Consider the following 9283-nt stretch of genomic DNA (forward strand, 5'->3'; position numbering starts at 1 on the left):
TTTGACTGTAGAGTTGGTCCAGTCCCCAGGAGGAAGAACCCTGCTGCCACACAATGGCAAGTATATGACTGTAATGATTACCCAAGTTCTTCCCCAAAAGTATATAGTCAGATGGTGTTATTTACTCAGATGATTATACAATGAAGATAGGAGAATACTCAGATATTTGTAGGACTACTGAACACAAGAGGCCTAAAATGTCCTCGTGGCTTCCCTTTCAGAGTGGGGACAAATGAGGAGGCAGGCAATAAACAGTGGCCTTGGCAACTTCCAGTTCACTGTGTAGGTCTATTGGGTCTGTAACCTCATTCTGTGGCTAGTCTACCATGTGTGGGTATATATGACTGGGATTGACACACAGGGGCCCAAAGCCATCATGTTAGGCAAAGCCACGCAGAAGCCTCTGATACTGTCTCCCTGCACTTTGCCAAAATAGAATATATATATATTTTTTTTAATTAAAAATTTCTGTATCTAGCCAAGGTGGAGTAACAAGGACCAATTTAAGGAATGAAAAAAGCTGAAAGAACCAAAAAGCTACCTGAAATTTTGAAACGACAGTTTCCCAAACATTGGCTATCAGGAAAGGAAGGCTGTGGTCCCTGGAAGAAGGGAAACAAATGTGGTGAGCCCTACAATTACAGCAGCTTCCTGCTGGGGTGCACTTTCCAGGCTGCTGTGCCCAGAGTGGAGCCCAACCCTCTTCCGGAATTGAGGAGACAAAGCTGGAAGTCAAGGGAGGCCCAGGGAGACTGGAGTTCTCAGATGCAAATATTGGAGGGTAGAGAGCATTGCAGAGAAAGAGAGCGCCAGGGATCCACAGGCAGCAACAGGTAAAGTCTTCAGCATGTTAGGAAAGGCTCAGGCTGGAGAAAGAACCACCCAAAGGGTCAATTTGAGGAGATCAAAAAAAGCTGGATTGCATTTGTATCTCCACCAGCCAGAGTGGTAAAGCCTATAACTCATGGGGCATAGAGCGGAATATTCAGAAGAACATTGCCTAAGTAGTGGGGGAAAATTAATCCTAGACTAAACACTGCTCTGTGCTCACCTCAAAAAACCTCAAAACTAAGTTGTAAGAGGATAAAACTCTTCCCAAGTAATTTAATTGCATTGTAGAACAAAGCTGTAGAATATTTATAGAAATAAAATGTATTTCTCTGTGTGTGCATAAATGTGTGTGTATGTGTATATCTCTAGCACCCAACAATCCAGTGGTGGGATCACTACATTGGGACCCTTTTGTCCTGATAGAATGTTATCGGCGGAATTGTGTCCCCTCCAAATTCATGTGCTGAAGTCCTAACCCTTAGTACTTCAGAATGTGATCTCATTTAGAGACAGTCTTTACAGAGGTAATCAACTTAAAATAACGTCATTAAGGTAGGCTCTAGTTCAGTATGACTGATGTCCTTATAAGAAGAGGAAATTTGGGCAGAGAGAACTCACAAAGGAGGAAGATTGCATGAAGACAGAAAGAAAACATCATGTGAACAGAAGGATGGCTATCTGTAAGCCACGGAAAGAGGCCTGGAACGGGCCCTGCCCTCACTTGCCCTCAGAAGGAACCAGCTCTGCTGCCACTTTGATTTCAGACTTCTAGTCTCCAGAGCCGTGAGATCATTTCTGTTGTGTCAGTACCCAGTTTGTGGCACATTTTTATAGCAGCCCTAGCAAACTAATACAAAGGGCAAGCAATTTGTTCTCACCAGAATAACTCTGATTCTGGGTATTGGTTTACCTTTTCTGCCAGCAGAGTCAAGCAGCAAGCATCACTATCTGGCATCTCATAGAATCCTTGATCCTCAGACATGAATTCCAAATAATGTGGTATCTGACCAGGAGATCCACTTCACAGCAAAGGAAGTGAAGGAGTAGGCCCGTGACCATGGGATCAACTGGCTTATCACATATGCACCATTGAGAGATAATTGGTCCAAGAGTACATTACAATAGGGGTGCCTGGGTGGCTCAGTGGGTTAAAGCCTCTGCCTTCGGCTCAGGTCATGATCCCAGGGTCCTGGGATTGAGCCCCACATTGGGCTCTCTACTCAGCAGGGAGCCTTCTTCCCTTCCTCTCTCTCTCTGCCTGCCTCTCTGCCTACTTGTGATCTCTGTAAAATAAATAAATAAAATCTTAAAAAAAAAAAAGTACATTACAAGAGCCAATGGAGGGACAGCTCGTGTACCAATTTGGAGGCAATGGTCTGCCTGCAAAGATGGGTGCTCTTTTCCAGGATGTTGTATGTACACTTGAATCAGAGACTTCTGTTGGATTCTGTCTCTAATAGGGAGAATATGTGGGTCCTGGAATCCAAATGGTTGCATTTTTGCCAGGGGACACAGCACAAGTTCCATTATATGTAAGTTACAACTCTTGTCTTAGTACTTGGATTCCTTATATTCAGGGACAGGCTGGTAAGAAGGCCATCTTGGCTGGGGGTAATTGACCCTGATATCCAGACCAGGAATCCTGAATAGACTCAAGGCAATCTATTAGGGATTTAGACTAAAAGAATACATTCTAATTTTTCTTGAACATATTTTCCCCCAAAAGGTAATATTAAAGTTCTTTTGTGATAACTTCTGGTTAAGAATGTTTCTTTTTCAGAAGAGAATTTTTGGAAAATATTGCCTTCAGCAGTATGGAAGTATTGATAACTGGACATGAACAAGGAAATTTTACTTAAGTCATGGAAATCTGCTTGACTTTGAGGTTGAAATAAAATACATTTTTTTAAAAGATTTGAGAGCAAGGGCACACACACATGTGTGCACATAAGCCAGGGGAGGGGTAGAAGAAGAGGGAGAGAGTGAATCTGAAGCAGAGTCCACACTGATTGCAGACCCCAACATAGGGCTCAGTCTCATGACCCTGAGATCATGACCTGAACTGAAATCAAGGGTCAGATACTCAAAGGACTGGGCCACCCAGTCTCCTCTGTTTTTTAACATCTTACCCCCAATTTTTTGCTTATTGCCTGGTATTAAGTAAAAAATTCAGTAAATATTTGTTAAATGAATGGTTAACAAAAGTTCTGAATCTAAGTTCAGAGTTTCCCATTATTCTCATTTTGATATCCCTGAAATTTTACCTTTAGCCCAAACTTTTACATAGCCAAAATGTATCCTCCAATCACAAAGCTGAAGTCTTTTATTTTTAATTTTTTCAATTTTAATTTTTGTGTTGTTTTATTTCATTTTAATTTCATATAGTTAACATGCCATTTTATATTAGTTTCGGGTATACAACATAGTGATTCAACAATTCCATACATCACCCAGTGCTCAGCTCATCATAGACAAGTATACACCTTAATCCCCATCGTCTATTTCACCCATCTGCCCCTCCTCTTGTAACCACCAGTTTGTTCTCTATAACTAAGAAAAAAGAGACTTTGATGAACTCATTTGTGCCTGGCAGTAATAGAAAGGAAAGAGATTATGTTTTATATATTTGTCTCTTTAAGAAAAAATTATTACTCTGTTCAACACAGCATTGCAGAGTGTTAAATCAATTCAACAGTCTCCCTCCAGTAAGATTTGAAATAGAGCCAGAATTCATACTTTAGGGGAACAGAGCCCCTCTAGATGATTCTCCCACACAGCCAGGTTTGAGGAGGACTGTTTAAACTCACTTCCTAATTTCTTAGGTTATCAGCAACATTGTTTCTCTTTGAAACATCAATCTAAGAGCATGGAAGACAAAGTAATTTTCAGCTGTAACTCAGTATCAAGAGTATAAATTTTTGTCAGAGAGGATACAGCAAGGGAACAATAGCAAAATGTACACATATGAATTTATTTTATTATAGAAAGAGGGAAAATACTTGAAACTAAGTAAAAATTAAGAGGAAATATAATTCCTATTTACAATAAATAGGGAGGGGTGCTTCGGTGGCTCAGTGGGTTAAAGCCTCTGCCGTCGGGCTCAGGTCCTGATCTCAGGGTCCTAGGATCCAGCCCTACATCGGGCTCTCTGCTCACTGGGGATCCTACTTCCTCCTCTGCCTCTCTTCCTACTTGTCTGTCAAATAAATTAATAAAATCTTTAAAAAATAAAAAAAAAGAATAAGTAGGGAATTTCAGTTGAGAGAATTGTTTTGAGGTCAGTGACAGATCTCCCAGTCATCAAAACGAAATTTCAGATTAAAATAGTTTTGTGTTTATGAATATCTTTCCCACATCTTCACATTTCAAGCTATACCTGGGCCTTGTATTAGGGCTATTTTTGTTTGCAGGTAAAACTAGCTAGAGGCAACTGGGTGGCTCATTCAGTTGGGCATCAGATTCTTGGTTTCAGCTGTGGTCTCTGGGTCTCCCAATCATAGAATAGAGCCCCTAGGCGGCCTCCAGGGTCCATGGGGAGTCTGCTTGAGATTCTCTCCTTCTGCCCCTCCCCCTATTTGTGCATGTGCGCCTGAGCACATCTCTCTCTCAAATTAATTAATTAATTAAATCTTTTTAAAAAGAAAAAAAAAAGCTGGGGCACCTGGGTGGCCCAGTCGGTTAAGTATCTGCCTTCGGCTCAGGTCATGATCCCAGGGTCCTGGTACCAAGTTCCCCATTGGGCTCCTTGCTGGGCAGAAAACCTGCTTTTCCCTCTCCCATTCCCCCTGCTTGTGTTCCCTCTCTTACTGTCTCTCTTGGTCAAATAAATAAAGTCTTAAAAATAATTATTTTTTTAAGAAGGTAGTGAAATGGGGTTTGTTGGTTTATGAAACGAGTGGATCTGAGTTGGTACTGACTGCAGAATAGTGGGAGGCAGGGCTCTGTCTTCCTCTCCCAGCTCTGTGTGGCTTTATTCTATAGGCAGATTCCGTTGAGATGGTGGGCAAGAAGGTCACCGACAGTTATACCTTCCCAGCCTTGTGATTCCAAGAAAAGAAGTGTGTCTTCCCTACTATTTGCATAGCTGTCTTAGAGATGACTGTGTTTGGTCTTCTGTGGATTATTATAGTTTGCCGCACCTCTCAGCCATCACTGAGGGTTGGGAAAGGGGGGATTTTGGTTGGACTGGGTCTCATGGCTGCTCCGTGACCGTGAATTCACAACATCATCAGGACCACGTGGAATTTGCGACAGGTTTCCCAACATAATGAAAGTGAAGTTGGGGTTTTATTGGGCAGAGAACGTCTATAGGATTGTTCATATTGACCACATGGCAGATAATAGATCTGAATTTGTGTGTGGAGTTATATTTAGATCCTCTGCCCATTTTTAAATTGGATTATTTATTTTTTGCTATTGAGTTGTATGAGTTCTTTATGTATTTGGGGTATTAACCCTTTATCAGATAAATGATTTGCAAATATTTTCTTCCATTCAGTACATTGTCTTTACATTTGGTTGATGGTTTTCTTTGCTGTGCTATTCTTATAATCATTTTTTGACAGTAGTAATTGCCTCTTAAATATTTTTACTTATTATATTCCTGGTGCCTAGAAACAATTCCTGACATATGATAGGAGTTCAATAAGTATTTGTTAAATTAATGAATTTTGTGGATACCTATCACCAAGTCTTCCTACACTCTCACAATGCAGTTTTCCACATGGTTGAAAAATACCAAATAAGGTATCAGGCAGCACATTCTAGGTCATGCTCTGGTAACAAATTATCACCAAATTCTGGTGACTTTCAGGAAAATAAGATTTTGTTTGTTTGTTTGTTAGTTTTCCTCAGGATATTAATCTGTCACAGGTTGGCTGCATACTGTCTCCGCTTTATGACCCAATGAAGAGCAGACTCTTTGTGGAACGTGGTTGGTCTGTGGTAGGCAGCAAAGGACATGTGGCCAACTAGCTCTTAAGTTTCTACTCTGAAGTTATTTTCATTTTCTCTCACAACATATTGAGCCAAATAGATCCTTGGCCAAGCTCAGCATCAATGGGATAGGGATCTTTAGTCTTTCTAGGGGCCGTGGAAGGAGGGACATCATGGGAAGAACCACAAGATTTATGTAAGAGTAATTCAGTCTTTCACAGATAATTCATCAGTCCATTTTCTCTAGGAGTCATTCTGTGTAAACCCTCCATTCTCCTCTGATGTCGATTGTTTACTTTCTGGGCCTGACCCACAGCTATCATGCAGGGACTTCCCTTTACCATCATCTTGGAAAATCCCTTTGTGTATCATGCATATTGGATCCCTGTTTACTGGATCTAGGGTCTTTTTCTTTGTTTACTTTCTCACTTGCCTTCATTTTCTCGGTAGAAAGAGAAAGCAGAAGCAGTAGGTAAGTTCTGAGACCAGGCTTAAATTTAGACTTAAAAATGTCTTTACCTTTATATATGATTAATAGTTTCACTGAGTATAGAATTCTTTTTCTTTAAGATTTTATTTATTTATTTAAGAGAGATGGGGAGAGGGTAGAGGGGAGGGGCAGAGGGAGAAGCAGACTTTCCACTGAGCAGGGAGCCCAATGTGGGGCTTGATCCCAGACCCTGAGATCATGACCTGAGCCAAAGGAAGATGCTTAATTGACTGAGACACCCACGCAGCACTGAGTATAGAATTTTAAGTTGATACTTTCTTTTTTGGGGAATTTTTTGAAAGTATGTCTTAATTAACTTCTAGATTTCAACTTTTTTTTTTTTTTTTTTGAGAAGACAACACTATTTTCTTTACTCTTATTTGTAATATGTTTCTGCTCTGGAAGATTTTGGATTTTTTTTTTTTTTTTTTTTTTTAAGATTTTATTTATTTATTTGACAGACAGAGATCACAAGTAGGCAGAGAGGCAGGCAGAGAGAGAGGAGGAAGCAGGCTCCCTGCTGAGCAGAGAGCCCGATGCGGGGCTCGATCCCAGGACCCTGAGATCATGACCTGAGCCGAAGGCAGAGGCTTAACCCACTGAGCCACCCAGGCGCCCAGATTTTGGATTTTTATTTTAATCACTGAAGTACTAAATTCATAATATTGTGCCTTTAAATGGGTCTTTTTTTTTTTAAGATTTTATTTATTTATTTGACAGAGAGAGATCACAGGTAGGTAGAGAGGCTGGCAGAGAGAGAGAGAGAGGAGGAAGCAGGCTCCCCGCTGAGCAGAGAGCCTGATGCAAGGCTCGATCCCAGGACCCTGAGATCATGACCTGAGCCGAAGGCAGCGGCTTAACCCACTGAGCCACCCAGGCGCCCCAAAATGGGTCTTTTTTTCACTGCTTTTTGTGGGGTACATGATGGCCTCTTTTAATTTGGAAATCCATGTCCTTCAGCACAGGGAAATTTTCCTTTACATCCCTTCATACTCTGTTTTTGGAACTCTTAGTAGACAATTGTACCTCCTTGACTGATTCTCTAAAATTCTTTTCTTGGGGCGCCTGGGTGGCTCAGTGGGTTAAAGCCTCTGCCTTCAGCTCAGGTCATGATCTCAGAGTCCTGGGATCGAGCCCCGCATCGGGCTCTCTGCTCCGCAGGGAGCCTGCTTCCTCCTCTCTCTCTGCCTGCCTCTCTGCCTACTTGTAATCTCTGCCTGTCAAATAAATAAATAAAATCTTTAAAAAAATAAAATAAAATTCTTTTATTTTCCTTACTTAAGTGTCATTCTTCTGATTCTTCTATTTTAATGTTTACTTCAGTTATCATTTTGAATTTCCAAGAACATATTTTTTCAGATTATGACTTTTGAAATAGCATCCAGTTCTTGTTTTATGTGTTTGCAGTTTTCTACTTTTATTTGACAATCAGCAGTTAGTTCTCATCCTCACTAACTGTCTAGATTTTTGAACATGGGAACAGGTACATAGGTTACCAATGTATGCAGCTGTTGGGTCAGTCTGCATGCTCGTTACATTTTCTGGACATTCACACACAGATCTGGTATGGAAGATTCCTTGTTTCTTTGGCCCAGACAGCTTTGTGGAGTCCGGTCTCAGTGTGCACACCTGGAGCTGACATCTCCATCATGGCAAATTTCTGGATCTCTTTGAATGGCTGAGGGGAATGCTTCTGGAAACCCACTCCCTGGGTCTGCTTGTGAATGTTGATGATGTTTTCTGTGGTCACCACCTCATTGATGACCCTTCTTCTGGCCACCCTTTACAGAATCCATTCTGCCAGGCCCTGGTTGGAAAGGAAGCAACATCCAGTTATTCTTAAAGGGTACAATATGTTCTCTCAACTCTGACTAATGATAATTAAAAAACAACAACAACAAAAGACAAGCAAACAAACTTTGGTTCCTTGCATTGTTTCTATCTGATCTTAGTCCTGTTTCTTTTTCTTTTCATTTTTTTAAAGGCTTTATTTGTTTGTCATAGAGAAAGAGAGAGAGAACATGAGTGGGGTGAGGGGCAGAGGGAGAAGCGGGCTCCCTGCTGAGCAAAGAGCCCGATGCAGGACTTGATCCCAGGACCCTGGAATCACAACCTGAGCTGAAGGCAAATGACTAACCAACTGAGCCACCCAGGTGTCCTTTTTTTTTTTTTTTTTTTTTAATTTTTTTGGTCTTTTTTTTTTTTTTCTTTTGTGTTAGATGCCTTCTTCTTGTGTTTAGGAGGCACACAAAGCTGACTAGGTCTCTGCATGGGTGTGGCTAATTGACATGGAGGATTTGCTATAGCAAAATGAAAATAAGCCTGGGTATTATTGACATTTTTGTTCAGTAACTCCAACAATATATATAAATTGCTTTTTGAGGCACCTTAGTGTCTCAGTCAGTTAAGTGTTTGCCTCCAGCTCAGGTGATAATCCCAGGGTCCTGGGATCAAGTCCCACATTGGGGTCCTTGCTCAGTGCAGAGTCCACTTCTCTCTCTCCCTCTGTCTCTCAACCCGTTCATGCTCTCTCTATCTCTGTCTTTCTCAAATAAATAAATAAAAATTTTGGGGCACCTGGGTGGCTCAGTCAGTTAAGCATCTACCTTTGGCTCAAGTCATGATCCCAGGGACCTGGATCAAGTCCCACATCAGGCTCCCTGGTCAGTGGGGAGCCTGCTACTCCCTCTGCTCTCTCCTCCCACTCATTTTTGCGTGCTTTCTCTCTCACTCTCTCTCTCTCAAAAAAATAAATAAAATCTTTAAAAATTAAAAAAAATCTTTAATGAATAAATAAATAAATAGAATTGCTTCTCTGCAGCCAACCAGGTTCTCAGGAGAAACCTGGTTGTCAACTCTCCTGCCACACTTCCAGGAGCTAGGCAAGACGATTAATTAGGATATTAATTAAAATAGGAAACTATCTGCTGAAGAGATCTAGAAGTGCAGTGGCTTGAAATAGTTTTCTTTCACATAACTATCAAGGTTGGGTAATTGGTCTGCTCATCTCCACCCAGTCATTTTAGG

Source organism: Mustela putorius, unplaced genomic scaffold (genome assembly GCF_011764305.1).
Source record: "Mustela putorius furo isolate JIRA1106 unplaced genomic scaffold, ASM1176430v1.1 tig00003846_pilon_pilon_pilon, whole genome shotgun sequence".
NCBI classification, from domain to species: domain Eukaryota; kingdom Metazoa; phylum Chordata; class Mammalia; order Carnivora; family Mustelidae; genus Mustela; species Mustela putorius.